The sequence below is a fragment of the Lolium rigidum genome, chromosome 5 (assembly GCF_022539505.1).
Source record: "Lolium rigidum isolate FL_2022 chromosome 5, APGP_CSIRO_Lrig_0.1, whole genome shotgun sequence".
NCBI lineage: Eukaryota > Viridiplantae > Streptophyta > Magnoliopsida > Poales > Poaceae > Lolium > Lolium rigidum.
In genome coordinates, this window is record NC_061512.1 from 15385591 (window position 1) to 15402055 (window position 16465).

A 16465-nucleotide genomic window follows, 5' to 3' on the forward strand; every position below is an offset into this window, starting at 1 on the left:
AATGCACACTCCCTTCAGCCCACATAATTCTGCATCGTTGCCACATCATCCGTTACGCTGCAGGTGGCCAGAGCACCCCGTGCGAGAACGTGCTGCCAGCGCAGAACCGCGGCTGCTTCGTACACGTCAGCGAAGCGTATCCAGGTAGCGCAGCAGAGTCGGCTGAAAGCAGTAGCAGAAGAAGGCCCGGCCCATTGCGGTGCATCGCCTCCTTTCCCAAAGCCTCCAGGAGCTCGAGTTCTGGTTCAAGTCCTACTGCAGGCCGCAGCCGCTGCAGCAGCCGCCGCCGTCGTCCACGTTCCGCTTCTCAGCCACCCTCCGCGTTCTCACCATCGGAAATTGCAACCTCCCGGACAGCACCGTGCAAGAGCTTTAGCTTCAGTTCCCCCTGCTCAAGCATCTCGAGCTTGAGCTTGTCATCATCTCAGAGTGCTCGCTGCACGGCCTGATCATCGCTTGCCCCACTCTGGAGTGCTTACTGATCAGCCACGGATTCGGCTTCCGCCGCCTCAAGATCAGCTCCCTTACCCTCAGATCGAAGCGTCTGTGTCAAGAACTACCGGCTGTGCAATGACCATTTGAAGGAACTCATTGTCGAGGATGCCCCTTGTCTTCAGAGGCTGCTCCATCAAGATTTCGACTATGTTCTGCGCGCATGTATCGGTAGTCTCCGCGCCTAAACTGGAGACCTTAGGCTGCCTCTCTGATGGGTTTTACATCTCCGGACAGGATGCCCTCTCCAGAATTGTGTTTGGCTCCACGGTTATTCAGGTACCTTTGGCCTTCCTACTTGTTGCCTTCAGTTGCATCTCTGTATATAGAAATTATATAAATATATCATATGCACTTGCGTTGGCCTAATCGTGTCTATCATGCTTGATTAAGGGATTGCGTGTTGATAAACTGGCAACAGTGGTGCACACTGTCAAGATGTTATCTGTTACCATGAAGACACTTAGTCTGGATTCGGTTATTGGGTTGACGTTATCTGGGCTGTGTGGGTCCCTTGGCAGTGTGGGTCTTATACTTTTCCTTTGCGGCAATGGGCCATGTATTTTCAAACGATTTTGCACTGGCCATGTATTTTGTTAAACTGACAACGGTGGTGCACACTGTCAAGATATTATCTGTTACTATGAAGAGATTCTCAAAAAAAAAAAAAAAAAATCTGTTACTATGAAGACACTTAGTCTGGATTCAGTTATTGGGTTGATGAGATGCTTTCCGTCCTTGGAGAAGGTGTACATTGAGGTGACGATTTCATTGTTAATTCGTAGTCTACAACTGCTCATTCGATCTACTTATTACTAGCCTAAACTGGTTGGTTTTCCATTCCTTTTCAGCCATACACAAGAAAGGAGAATAACGAGTGGCGTCGGAAACACTGGAATCTCATCACATGTCTTGACATCTGCCTGAAGGAAATAGTGCTTGATCCGTATCTAGGCACTAAGTCTGACATTAACTGCCTCGTTATTTGTAATGAAAGCTAGAGTGCTAGAGTTAATGACCTTTATGCTTGAACCCAGGGATTACAATGACAAGTTCTTGGCGGAACAGCGTAGTAAGCTTCGGTTAGAGAAGAGGGGTTCACGAGGCGCCCAGATTCACTTTACAACTGATAGATTTGTCCTTCGTGTTAGCGATATGCATCATGTCCGTGATTTAGATTTAATTGATCCATTTGTATGTTGTTGATGTTGAAACTGGCATTGGTCCATTTTCGAATTATTCTTCCCTATTGACCTAACTCAGTTGGTATTCTGTCCAAACTTGATTAGTCTGTGTCAGGAACACCAAGACAATAGTGCTTGATCCGTACCTAGGCACTAAGTCTGACATTAACTGCCTCATTCTTTGTACTGAAAGCTAGAGTGCTAGAGTTAATGACCTTTATGCTTGAACCAAGGGATTACAATGACAAGTTCTTACAGAGGAGGGCTTCAAGAGGTGCCCAGTCCATAGTGTTAGGGATATGCATCATATCCATGATTTAGATTTAATTGATCCATTTGTATGTTGATGTTGAAACCGGCATTAGTCGATTTTGGAATTATTCTTCTCTATTTGCCTAACTCAGTTGTTATTCTATCCAAACTTGAGTATTTTATGTGTTTGGTGTTTTTAAAGTATATTATCTGGAACCTCATGATATTTAAACAAGCTATTTGTGTTGCCGATCTTATGATATACTACTATGTGGCAACCTAGAATGTACAAGCGTAGAGCAACCTCACTGTATTTTTTTTTTGACAAATTAACAATGGTATGTAATACAAAAAAATAAGTTTGCTTCTTGAGGTGCTCATCTTGATTTCCGGTGTAACATTACTGGGACTGATGTTTGTTATTATGGTTCAAGTTTGTCGTGCTTTAAATCAAACTGACAAGTTATTTCAAATTGCAACAAGTGACGGATGGGAATAAACCAGTACCAGATGCATGTTAGACTGCACATTCGGATCTGAAATTGTTCCACCAACTTCGACATTCACTGCCTTGTCAGGTTGAGCATCGGAACTGGATATTCTTACATATATTGCCATCTATGTCAATCAGCATATCCATTGTTGTAAAATAATTTTCGTGCAAGCGTTCAATCCATTAAAATTCTATAGTATCTTCTACTTTCCAGTTGATTTTGTAGTTCAGATTTTGGGATGATGTTTAGCTACAGGATCTGCTTTTAGCCATAAAAATTACCCAGGGTGGTAAGATGTTTCGAGCATGGGTCAGAAATCTATGGGAATTTGGAGAGAAGGCAGAGTCTTTTTCCTGGTTCAGATTTGGGTGGAATGTGCATGAAATGTATAGACTGTGGATGGATCAGTTCCCTTTAGTGTAGACGTTCATAGAAATCAATGAATTCTGGGTGCAAATGGCCTGCTGAAGATCAAGCCTGCTGGCTGCCTGCGGTCCACCGAGGCCTGAGGTTTCCTGTTCGTGTTGCCTGCTGGCTGCTCCTCCTGCAGAGCAATGCCGGAACTTGCTGTGGACTCCAGCGATCTGCCTGACCGAGAATTCCCTTTGTACACAGGTTTCTGCGCTCTTTCTTTTTGATCTGAATATATGTATTTGGCATAGCAGACTATTCTGCAGTAATTGTCCTTCCTCATTTAGGTTGATTCTTTTAGCTTAAACTTACACTTTGCTACTGGCCGTTTAATAAATTGTGTTGTTTTGCGTAAACAGAGTCTTCCCTGTTTCATTTGGAGATGAGTATGTTATGGAGGTCGTAAGAATAGGAGGACGGGAATACAGGTGCACACGCTGATCAACCCCACAAGTGTAGCACTTCCAATCGACACAAGAACTTGTCCCGTCCACAGGTTAGCAGCATGACAATGAAGAGATTGGATGTACATGTGTCGATCAGCAAATGTTTAGCTCACTTGTCAGCCCACTATTGTCTTGATCTTCGCATCGCAGCCACCTAGGTTGTCCAGCCACTTAGGTTTGGTGTTTGCACCGGTGGCGACTTGCGTGATGCCGTTGGGGACTTCGTCGCTGGAGATGGTGTGGGTGGTGGTGGTGTGCCTGCTGGTGGAGCTCCAGTAGAGGAGACGCAGCGACAAAGCTGGAGCACGCAGAGGGGGTGCTCCAGCCAGACAGCCGTCGTCGCCGGTTGTTGAGGGCAATGCTAGGTCCTGTTGATTGGAGCCGGTCAGTCCTATGGTGCTGGCAAGAACCGCCCAACCGCCGCCGATGCATATCTGAATGAGATTAAAAAAAAAATCTGAGTTAACAAAGAGGCTCCAACACGCAAACTTGCTAAAAAGAAACTTCACGCGTAACTTCTGCTGCTAAAACAGGAAATAAATATTTGCGGATCACTCGTTATACTCTTAACAGTGGCATCTCCTGGGTGAGAGCCATAGCTTGATTACGCGTGAAGGTTTTCTTTATCAGTAGCACATTGTGTTCAACTGAATTAAACACAATGGGAATAGTGCCAACTCATTAACACATATATGACGCTCTGTTTTTGTTTCCAGTTCATCAAAATATAGGAGTATCAGTCCACTACGAAATCGAAACGTGAAGAAAACTGCAAAAAGGAAAAGTCCGGTACCTAAGTGTTGCGGTGGGTTATTTGGATGGTTTCAATTGGCAATATGGAAACTGAGACGACAGTATTGATTCATTTAGATAACCGATTGGGTCTAAAATAACCTTGATCTTCCGAGGAGATCTTGCACATAAATTCTGCTTCCAGAATAGCCAAACTGGAAATCAATTAATTAATAAGAATTTGTCCAAGGAAAATAAAGAAACTGAAATAAGAAATATAGCACTCACTTTACACCAAGCAGCATGCGAGCATAAAGCGCATACAGCACTTCAGCTGAAGCGCATTAGTGCAATTGGGACGAAGTTGCATCTACTATCAAATGGTAGAAACTTGAAAAACTTGGTAAGAAATATAACTTCCATCAATAGAGAAATCTTTGGGAGAATTTGATTCATGTGGAATACTTCATATATGAAAACAACAAGTTGCATCCAGCAAAACAGACTTGACAGCATTTATACCACCAGAGAACAACGTCAGTGCATGTTCCTGCACCAAGGACACAATAGGATGTGATGGAAACCCCAAAACAATGTGTTTAGCAATGAACAAATACTGGTAATTAACAGTCAATAGTTACATAGGCACCATTGGGAAGCACACATATATCAATAGCAGGTTACACGAGCAACCTTCCAATTTCAATGTAGATTTGCGACCAATACTTGGGACCAATCCTTACGAGATCATTGATAGAACATACTAACATGAAAAAAAGGAAAATGAGCAACATTGTATCTGTTAATAGTGGCTCTCGCCCTTGCTCGAACTCCAGGGTTCACGGTCTAGAACTACTCAAATATATGAACAGTACAGATCCAGCTAACAGAGAAAAATACGCGTGGATTAAATTTCTAAATAGTGTATGAAGCCATCGGAGTTGGATGATTATGCAAATACTAACCAAGATTATGTACACGATGGAAGATACACACTGATGTCTCCATGCTTGCACTGGAAACTCAAACTGCACATGGATGCAGAGATGATTTCTAGCATGAGTCTCGCGAAATATACAAACCAGAGAAGAGCCCTGCACGGTAGATTAAAAAAGTGGCTTATTCAAGTGAAACAGCAGTAACTGCAATGAAACTCGAAAAGGCCTACGGGGTTCATGAGCCACCCGACCTACCATTACCATGTTTTTTTTCCAAAAAAATCATGCCATTACCGCACAAAAACGTGCATTGGTCGTGCACAGAATAAGATTAGATATCATGAGCTTGTTACCTTGGATTAGTCTTCCATTATAGGAATGGTTCCTTTTAGCTTGCGGCACTGCCACTTTAGCTCCTCGCTGTTGCCACGCCGGATATCTAATGTTTGCAGTGAACTTGGGAGGCCGTCCTTTGGCAGCGATGTCAGGGCAGGACATTCCCAAATCAGTAAATTTTGCAGAGAAGTTGGGAGGCCTTCCTTGGGCAGCGACGTCAGGGCAGGACAGTTCCAAATCGCTAAATTTTGCAGAGAACATGGAAGGCCTTCCTTGGGCAGCGAACGGAAGGCCTGACAATTTCGAATCTGTAATGTCTTGAGGCTGGAAATTCTGTGTAGCCCCACTGGGAGGCACTGCAGCTTGCGGAAGGATTGAAACGTGAGCGCCTGGAGGGAGGAGAGGAGCTGAAGAGCATCCTCTTGCTCCTTACTGAAGCGCTCGACCTCATCATTTTCATCTGAATACAAGTATAATTTGGTGAGGGAGGAGGATAGGAGGCTGCAGATGGGCGCAGCAAGGAAACCTGTGTGGTCATCTGTGGTTATCTCCTCAATTTTGCAGGAACGGGGAAAATTTTGGGGCTCAGAACTGGCAAAGAATTTGGGGGTTTTCTTGATGTATAAAACTTTGAGACGGCATTGCGCAAGAGGCCAGATACCCTCGCCTCTTAAATCCCCACAGTTACATATGAGCAAATCCGTGAGAGATGTGAGATCTGAGAGGCGCTCCAGCGTCACAGTGCCCTCGATATCCTGGAGACATAGGATTTGTAGAGAGGTGGGAAAAGGAAAACAAGAGAACGAATAAGAGGAGAGGAACTTGGGGCAACCAATTATATCCAACTTGCGGAGGGAGCGGAGGCCTTGGAGCCCTCCTCCTCCTTGTCCGCCGTCGTTGAGCGAACTGGAGAGTAGGGTCAACTGTGGGCAAAGGAAGAGATTCAATTCCCGCAGCTGGGGAGGCAAGAACACAAGTGCTTCTCCTCCTGCTGCTACTGTTGCTATCTCCTCCTCTCCTCTTGTCTCTTGCTGCTGCGGTCCCATTTTATGAGTTGTTTTCTGCTGCTCCACCACACCAACCCTTGTTATCTTCTCATAACTGCGTATTTCTAACTCGCTGAGATATGGGAGATAGGAGAGCAGCTGTGCCAGTTCCTTCTCACTAGCACTACACCTCCATATCTTCAGTGTATCAATTCGTAACTGGTATATGGCAGGACTCTTAACATCAGTCGGTGACAATAAATTATTGGAACCACCTATTCTGAGATGCTTCATAGGCGTTAGCTTTTGGAGGTGATCCAGTGGCAGAGGAGGGCAATTCCGCATTTCCAGCTCGAATAGGTCAGCTAGATTAGAGAATGCCAACATATTCCAGAACGTGCTATCATGACCACCCTCCTTCCCAGTAACTTCCAGAATCGACTCTGATCTGCAATTCTTTGAGTAAGCCAACTCCTCCAAACCTGATCCTACCCGTGCAATCCTAACAGAGCACGGAGCAGAAGTCCAAGGAACAGGAGGCAATGCCAACAGCTTTGGGCAGTCCATAATCTCGAGCTTCCGTAATCTAGGGAACCAAGTCACGTATGCCTCTTGCACTGATTCACAACCTGAAAATGGAAGCTCCACGAGTTCAAAGCAATCTGTAATAATGAGCACTTTTAGTAGAGAGACCAAACGACAAGCGCTAATTCCGACCCATTTTTTCAATCTTGATACCTTAACCAATTTTAGCTCCTTCAAATTTTGAAAGCTCTGGCTTGGGATACCACTGGGATGCTCTTCACCAAGCTCGCTAACAAACAACAACTCTCCTATAGGTGGAAAATTGTTCCAAGCTACATCAACCAGACAAAGAGATTCCAATACTTTAACCGAGAGGTTCGAACCTAACCATGAAGGGCAGGTAGCACCTCCATGTCCTCCAATGTGCAGCTCTAGAAGATTGCAATGTGGCTGAAGACTTTCAAGAGCATGATCTTCCTTTGCAGGATCCTTATTAGGTCGATCAATACTCCATTCTAACATTAGTTTCTGTATGTGGGTTTTGTGTATCAGTTTTGCTTCATTCACTTCTTCCTGTCGTTCAGCATTCTCAATGCTATGAATTCTTAGTGACACACCAAACTCCGCCAAAAGACTGATCTGTCTCATTTCAAAACCTATATTTTCCTTTTTTACCATAAAGCTTCTCAAGTCCTGTAATAACTCCAGTTTTCCCACATCAGAAGTTTTACATAAGCCACGCTCATGAACAAGATAATGGTTCAACTTTGCAAGTTTGCTCACATCTCTTGGACAATCAACATGGTTCAACTTTGCAAGTTTGCTCACATCTCTTGGACAATCAACAGGTACATTGTGTTCTTGAACATCTAGAACCCTCAGGTGATAAAACCTTGACATGTTGCTGGTTAGAGTTACATTTGGGAAAGGTATTATCCTTGGGTACTGAAAAAAAGTTACATTTGCGAAAGGTATTATCCTTAGGTACCGAAGATGAACAAGTCTTGGAAAGCTGCAAAACACATCCTCCACAATGTATTTATGAAATGACTCAGACAACAAAATAACACGAAGGGCTTTTGCTTCTGCAAACAAATCACCAAAAGTCTTGGCAAAGCATCCATGGTGTTTTCCGAATAACATCACAGTTTGTAGGTTTTCAACTCTCAATTTCTCTTCCAAGATACTCAATTCCCTCTTAAATTCTTCAAAGGCCGTTCTATCATTGACATCTCTCTCATCTATAATGATAGACAAGTGACGTACAGATGGAGAAGATTGTACATGTATTACATTAGAACTAGATATGCTAAGACACTCTGACGATGAAACCTTCACTGCCAACTCATGCAGTAGGTCATGCATAATATAACGAGCACTGCCATCTACTTTTACATTCTTCTTAAAGAATCCACGATTAACCAAGTCATTTAAATAGCACAGCCCAACATCTTCAAGTCTTTTCCTCCGATCGAAGAATCTAAAATATCCAGCCCTGTCCATAAGTGAACCAACTCGTTGTTACCAAACTCATAGTCTTCAGGAAACAAAGCACCATAGAAAAAACACTGCTGTAGATGGAAAGGAAGATAATCATAGCTAAGCTTTAGAGCTGGCATAATGTCATGGTCGCTGGTTTGTAACTCCCATTCTTTGCTTTCTAGAACTCTTGTCCAATTATCCAATGTAAGCTGATTTCTTAGTAGTCTACCTACAGCTTTTGCCGCAAGAGGGAAACCCTTCAGCTTTGCCCACTATTTCTTTCCCAACATCAAGTAATTCGAGGATGGTCTTTCCATGGCCGTTGGTGACCAAATACGTATGCTTCAAATAAGTGCATAAAATCTTCAGTTCCTAAGCGGTTCAGTTCTATCGAATCATCAACTATTTTTCCCACTGTTGCTGCCTTCCGGGATTCGAGTCGTGACAATAACCATATTACCTCTTGCCTCTCCTTTTCTGAAGGGAGCTAACAGTTTCTTCCACTCATCTTCCTCATATGTCCACACATCATCCAAGACCAGCAAGAATCTCTTATGTTTTAATCTTTCTTCAATAAGCTCTTCCTCAATGGCATTTTTCTTTTCACCATTTACTTCAGGGATCTGTCTCAGGATCTCTTGTGCCAACCTGTTTGCATCGAAATTGAGAGATACACATATCCAAATCATAACATCAAACGAGCTCTTCACTTCTTGATATATGTGCTGTGTGAAAGTCGTCTTCCCGATACCCCCTGGGCCAACAATTTGAAGCACGGTGAGTCCATCGGCACAATATTTTCCATGGGTAATGCCATCCACAATGTTCTTTTTCTCAACATTCCTCCCGAATATCTTTGGCTCTATTATTGCTGGAGTTGTTTTGGGTCTGATGCCATGGGTAGGCTGTACTTTGCGGAGCTCTAGATCAAGGATTTCCTTCACCTTAGCACATATGGGATCCAGCTGCTGTACAATGTCTGACATCCGTTTAGACATCTCCACACGATCGAACTTCAGTTTTGGTGTGTGCAAGATGCCAGCTGAGGAGAACTTGAGTTTATTGGCAACGGCCCTGGCAAGTGTGCCGGGCATTGAGAGCGAGGCCACACATGCAGCCCCCGGCATGCTTATCGGCTGCATGGTAAGTTCCGTCGAGCTGGTCCCGGATGCGGAAGTAGTCCAGCTCGTCAAGCACATCTTCCGCCTTGTCCGCCAGCTGCCGCAAAGCATGTGCAGCAGCTCCTTGAGTGCAGGGTTGGCGATGACCCTGTCCTGCGCGGTGCATAGTATCCCCTGAGCACGCAGCAGCTCCGTCTTGAGGGCGCTGATGTTGGGGCCAAGACTGTCACTGGCTGCCCAATTCTTGAGCAGGTCATCAGTAACGGGAGCCAGCGCCTTGCCCAATGCCCACACTGCCGCGCTGATAGCCGTGGCCATCCTCACCCTGCTAATGAATGTGTTGAGAAGCTGCAAAGATTAATTGGAATGTATTTGCAGTTAGTCGCTACGAAGCAAATAGTTATACTACTTCTAGCAAAGGAAAAAAACAAAAAGGAAATAGTAGCTACACTACTGATACTGTCGTTGCCTGAACCCAAAGAGGTTTACGTACCCGAGGTGGTGTTGAGACTTGGATCTTGCAGAAGAATGCCAGAGAGGGTGGAATACAGCAGATGCCTCGATGAACAGACCAGCCTTCAGCCCCCGCTTCGAAGAATTGCAAAACCCATTGCTATTTGGAGGATTCTGGAGGCAGAGCAACCAATTAACCAAGATCAGTACACTTCACAATTGCTGAAAGGGAAAGACATCTAGTCGATTTGTACGTACCTGCTGCTCCTGCTCAAGGACGATTGGCGTTGGAAGCAGCCGCGCCGGCGCAGATGTGCCGGTGGAGGAGGGCAGCGACACTAACCTAGACTTGGGCGAGATGAGAAGGCTAGCCAAGGGAGAAAGCCGGCTATGTCTTCTGAAACTACGAAGAATCCAGCAGATCAGGCCCCCCTTCTACGAATTGCAAAATTACCAAAGACGATTGGAGGATTCCGGAGGCAGAGCAATCAATGAACCAAGATCAGTACACTTTACACTAGCTGAAAGGGAAAGACATCTAGTCAATTTGTACGTACCTGCTCCTGCTCAAAGACGATTGGCGTTGGAAGCCGCCGCGCCGGCGCAGATGCGCCGACGGAGGAGGACAGCGGCAGTGACCTAGACTTGGGCGAGGTGAGAAGGCTGGCCAACGGAGAAAGCCGGCTATGTCTTCTGAAACTAAGAAGAATGGAGTGACTGAGGGTGGAACATACCACTATGAGACGAGGATGAATTATTGCTCTCCAACATGCCACCACCTTTATGTGTACAGGTCGACAGCCCTGCTTGACCATTGCAACTTTGCAAGTCTTCCTAGATTAGTCCAGACATTAGCGCGTGGAAAAAAGTTGCCTCCACCCACTACCTTATGTGTACAGGAGACGCTTTGAATAATGGAGGACACCAGCAGCAGTACAAGTCCATGATCATGGCACCATGTCACAAATTATTAAGGGCATCTCGACAGCGGCTGACGCATTCCGGTCACTTTTAGCGACTGTTTGCGTTCCTTCGGATCGGGCAGCCGCAATGAAATTAGCTAAATATGGTCGTGTGCTCATTTACATATGTTTGACAAACAAGCAGCAACGAGTGCGTTGCATAGTACTCCAAAACTAGCATAGAGAACCGAGAGCATTTGGCTAACAGAAGAGAAACGAAGCACAGGGAGAAGAGGAAATTCAGGTAACTTGCCGCGGCTCGAACTAGTACAAACATACTTTGTGCCATAATCGGAGACAAATATTAGTTCAAACATAAATTCAACAACAATCTAATTGACATACACATACAAGCCAACGAAAAATGAACAAGTGCCTTTGGCTTGCAAAATTAAACAATGCACAGTATTCAGACTGTGCATACATATGTTTGGAGTGCGTTGCGCAGTACTCCAAACCTGGCATAGAGAACCGAGAGCATCTACTCCTAACAGAAGAGAAAAGAAGCAACAGGGAGAAGAAGAACAGCAAAAAAGTTCAGGTAACTGGCCGCGGCTCGAACTACCTTCTAAGACGTAAGCGGATGGCGGCATGGCGCGGCGGAGCCCCCAGCTCCGACTGCGGTTGCGGAGGACCCAGCGCGGCTCCAAGATTCGGCAGCGAGCAGCCGACGACCAACCTCCTGGCCACGCGCGGTCACCGACGGCGGCACCCGGAACTGCGACCTCCCGCGCGGCTCCAAGCAGCGAGCTCATAAGGGCGGCGCCGGCCAGCCAGTAGAGCTGGGAGGGCGTCCGCGGTTGGTGGTATCGGCTGTCTGGGATTCGCCGCGGCGCCGGCCAGCCGGAGGCGGCGGGAATCGAGAGGCACACGAGTCGGGGAGAGAGAGAGGAAGGGGAACAGAGAATTTGGGATAGTCGCTGGCAAGTGGGCCAGGCCAGACATTTTGATGCTAGTAGTAACTTTTTTCTTCATACATGATCAAATTTAGAAATGAATGACCGGTACAAATTCTGAAATTACATATATTTTGTAGCTAGTACTCCAGTTCATTAGAAGCTAGTCACAATCCTTTCTACAATCCATGGCCAACCACGACCGCACATGTTTCCGCCATGGCTCGCGCCGGCCATCCGATGATCCGAACGCAGTAGAGCACGAGGTGCGGGAGGCGGTGGCGCGCGTGGCCGTCGCCTTGGAGGACGAGCGGGTGTTCCTCGAGTCGCTCCAGCGCCAGCCTCCGTCGGCAACCCATGCCGACATCCAGGCGGCCAATGTCAGGCTCGCCGACGCTAGGGCGTAGCTCCAGGACTCGAAGGAAGCCATGCGCATCCTGGGGGACCCAGCCCGCGGACAACGTCTACCTCTACGACTACAACGCCGACCTCGCCGGCAACGAGGGCATGGGAGATCGTCGTCGGGCCCTAGCGGTGGTGGAGCAAGCACGCTTTGAAGTGCTCGCCATGAGGCATGTGTACGAGTTGTCGACCCCGATGGAGGTGACGCGGCGGGAGCAGCCGCAGGTGAATTGAGAGAGCCGGGAGCTAGAGGAGGCCGCCGCGAACGTCATCGTGGCAAGGGACATAGCCTACTATGAGGCTGACAGGGACGCGACCACAAAGGAAGCGGCGGCCAGAGCCCACTGGGACGATGCTCTGGCCGAGTGCAGGCGCGCCACCAGCGGGAGGACACATCCTCTACCATTCATCGTTGGGAGGCCTGCGTCGCTCGCGTAGCTAGTCGTCGTGTGTGGATGAGCTCTGACGGCATCGGCCCGTCGGGGCACGCCGGCGGCCAGCAAGCCATGCGACTACGAATGACGAGGGATCACCTCGGCAATGCCTACGTATTGTAGACTTGGGTTTCGGAGAGAGCGACGATGGAGATTCCGGGAGCGAGATTAGGCACACGACGTACCCAGCTTCGGGTCCCCTCGGTGGAGGATCCCTACGTGCTGCTAGCAATCTACTATATGATCATATGTATGTTTACAGGGTGCCGCCATAGGCGGAGCTATGCTGTCTATCTGTTGGCCTCCATCTATCGGGTACCCTGGCTGGCTTTATATATGCAACCAGCCTAGGGTTTTTACAAGAGTCCTAGTCGACTACTTCTTCGAGTTGCCTTGTTGGGCCTTCTCCATATTGGGCCGAGCCGATCCAGGTATACCAATAATGGGTACCCGAAGGGTATACCCATGTCAACGAGTAACCCTGACCATAGTAGGCCGTGCGATGACGAAAAGATATTGTTGTCGTAGTTAGGTTAACACTTCTCTAACCATCTCTTTAAAGATGATATTTTTGACTAACCAATATTGATGAAATACTTTTTGCTTAACACCTGATATTTTTTTTTTTATATTCTGTCTGATCCCAGAAACTACTTTCGTTTGCAATAGCATATGCCAGGAGCAGAACAAAATGGAGTTGAAGTCACACAATAATATGGCTCACGGGTGTGTTCGGTTTGGGGATGGGGTGGAATGGAATGGAACCATTCCATTCCACTGGCACGGAACCGTTCCATCCCTGTGTTCGGTTCGGACAAAAAAATTGTCACGGAACGGTTCCATCCATGTGTTCGGTTTTGGAATGGGATGAGAATGGAATGGAATGGGTGAGATAGTCACCCGATTAATTAGACTAAACTCGATTAATTATTTGCTAAACTTGATTAAGTCGTGCTAAACTTGATTAATTATTGCTAAACTTTGTTAATTATTGCTAAACTTAATTAATCAGCGTGTGACAGTCACCCATTCCACCTCGTCCGGCCGAATCGGAGGAACCACTTCATTCCGGATCTAGAGGGAATATTCCATTTGGAGGAACCACTTCATTCCATTCCAGCTTGCAACCGAACGCATGAATGGGCTCTGGGTGAGGAACGGTTCCATTCCGTTCCACCCCATCCCCAAACCGAACACATCCTAAAGTGTGGATGAGGATAGGTGCAGCTTGAGTGCCGTCCAACGGAGTGATTGAGATCTCACTAGCAGATCTGATCATGACCAAAACACCCTTATTTCTCCACGAATATTTCAGTTGTTTTCCACCAAAAGGCAAAGCTGAATAGAAGCTCAAAAGATTCAAGAAAATGCAGCATCAACAATGAGAGTTCCAGGCGAGTGATTGTAGAGCCGACCCTTATTTCTCTAGAATTGCACTGCATCGGAATCAGAAATTACGAACAAATCAAACTCAACAATGCCCTTAAAGTAGCAAATCTGATTTCAGATTTTTGTTCCTTCCATCTCTGCATAAATTAAGCAAACAGCGACAGTGCCCCTAAAGTCAAGATCGGCGAAAAGAAAATGAGAAATGGAAGATAAAATGGTCCATATGCATGCGTGACCATCACCCAAATATTCTCCGCAACTTACAAATACGATTCGCACAGAAAGCAGCCGCATCGAAAGGAATTTCTCCCTTCTTTTCTGATTCTCAGAGCTGAGCGTGATGTGGGTATCTCTATTCTCTAGTGCCGCATACAGTATCTTTTTCCTTGTTGCGGGTGCTGCACTGCTGCTAGTACCAACCATGTTACTACATCAATCTCCAACAGTTACCGAGAAAAGTTTCTGGATTGAAAGTGAGTTGGCGTTGGTAGAATTACGGAGATGGCATATTTTTATCAGTTGTAAGCCACAATTACAAATGCCAAAAGGACTTCATAGGATTTCGATCGCATGAAATTCCTAGGAGGATTCTAGCCGAATTCCATGCCTTGCTTTCTCCTCGCGCGGGGAATTTCGGTGCGCATGCGGACGGTCACAAACTGCCGCATACTGTATACGGTATTTTCTTTGCTTTCTTTTTTTCCTTGCATGTAGATATACAAGTATTCCTCTTTCACGAAGTGGTGGGCCTACCTATGCGGCGATTCGATGCGCCTGTCTTTCCAGCTTTGATAGAGAGGAGCCGACACAAGCGACAGGCATGCGATGTGAGTCCACCTCTTTGATAAAAAAAATAAATCCCTCTCCCTGCAGAAAGAATCTCCTTCATTTGACCTCCTTTTCAGCATTCACACTCACGCCTTACTACTAAATTTCATAATTATTTGAGTTCAAAAAATCATAATTATCTGTCCTACAACATAACTGTCGCATAAAAATATATAGCATAAAATTATTCTTGAAAAACTGTACATAGGATTTCATCCAACTGAATTTTATTAACAAATATTCGCAGTGAAAATTTTAAATATTTGACCTAAACAATGTCCAAAATGGCAAAAAAAAGCCCAAAGGTACGAGCTTCCTAGAATCTTCTTGTCAAATAAATATTAGACCCATATAACACAAACCATATTTTATAAATGATTTGTTAGGGCAGCCTATTTGCCTCCCGACTTATATATCTTTCGAAGTGCAAAATCCGATGTTCCCTAAAATTTTCAAATTAATTGTCGCGGAGTTTAGGCAAAAATATTTCCTAAATCTGTCTAGATTTATTGAACATTTGACAACTAAGTTGGATCGGGTGTAATTATTATAGTCACTAAGCCCTAACTTGATTTGCAGTATGTAATTATTATAGTCACTAACCCCTATATTGATTTGCAGTCCTCTCGAAAGTTTCTTTTTTGAGGGGCAGTCATGTCGATAGTTGCAACCACTAGAACTTTGCTTTATCGATCTGGTATCCGGTGGCGCCTACCGCTTCATTCCCCCTTCCCATCTCTCCCTCTGCTACAGGACCTTGAGGGTCGATCTCCGTCGGCCAGGCCGATCTGAGGCCCTCTCCGCCGGAATAGTCAGCCGGAGTAGGTCAAAGATGGGCCCCGGAGTAGATAGGATTAGGTATAGTTGCAGATCTAGTCTAGTTTTAGGTTCTACCCACGTGGAGTATGGCGTTATGCCCTTGGGGTTTGGCCATGGTGGAGCTCGGGCTGCTCCTGGTGGCCTGTGGTGGTGTGGTGGCTGGGCGAGGCGCTCCGTTTGTGGGAGCCGGAGGCGGACGGCGGCGGCGCTACCACGACCCCCCAAATAAAGCTCAACTGCCTTCCTCTTGATCTGGGCGGAGCTGGGCCGGATCTTCTTCCTCTTGGCCACCATGGTGGTGGAAAAGAGGAGGAAATCCTCATCGGCGCCGTGGTTGACAGATCGAGGGGCGGGCGTCCTGGAGCAGGATTTCTTCTCCGAGCGCAACACGCGGCGACCAAGTTTGTCGCCATGATTCTCGGCCAGCAAGGTGACCTGTCCTCAACCTCCGATTTGGAGGCCCTCCGATCTATCTGCTGGTGCTCGACGCCTTTAGGAGCCCAAGTGGTTCGTCCTCGGTCTCCTGGAGGTTGCCAGCAGGGAGATCCTCTCGCCGGAGTAGGGCTTTTGGGCATACAACTCTCTGAGCTCGGCGGAGACGCCTCGAGCTCGCCAGCGTGCGGTGGCAGAGGCACCAAGGCCCTTGATTGCTTTTCTACATTTCTTTCCAGGTGCTTTGTGTAAATTGTAGGATCGCTTCTTCAAATAGTTGGTTCTTTAGGGCAAGAGATGATAAGGGATCTTACTGTAATTTGTACCCGCCATGTGTGCTTCAATGAAACATGCTCCGCTAGGGTCGTTGACCTCGTCTTGTGTTCAAAAAAAAAACTAGAACTTTGCTTTATTCTAGAACTTTACTTGTATGCAATTAGTTAGCATTGTG

At 46.3% G+C, this 16465-nt stretch overlaps 1 pseudogene; it reads right to left on the reverse strand.

The window, feature by feature from the left end:
• Nucleotides 1-3667: 3667 nt before the first annotated feature.
• On the reverse strand, nucleotides 3668-10630 carry LOC124654856 (annotated as a pseudogene).
• Nucleotides 10631-16465: the final 5835 nt, after the last annotated feature.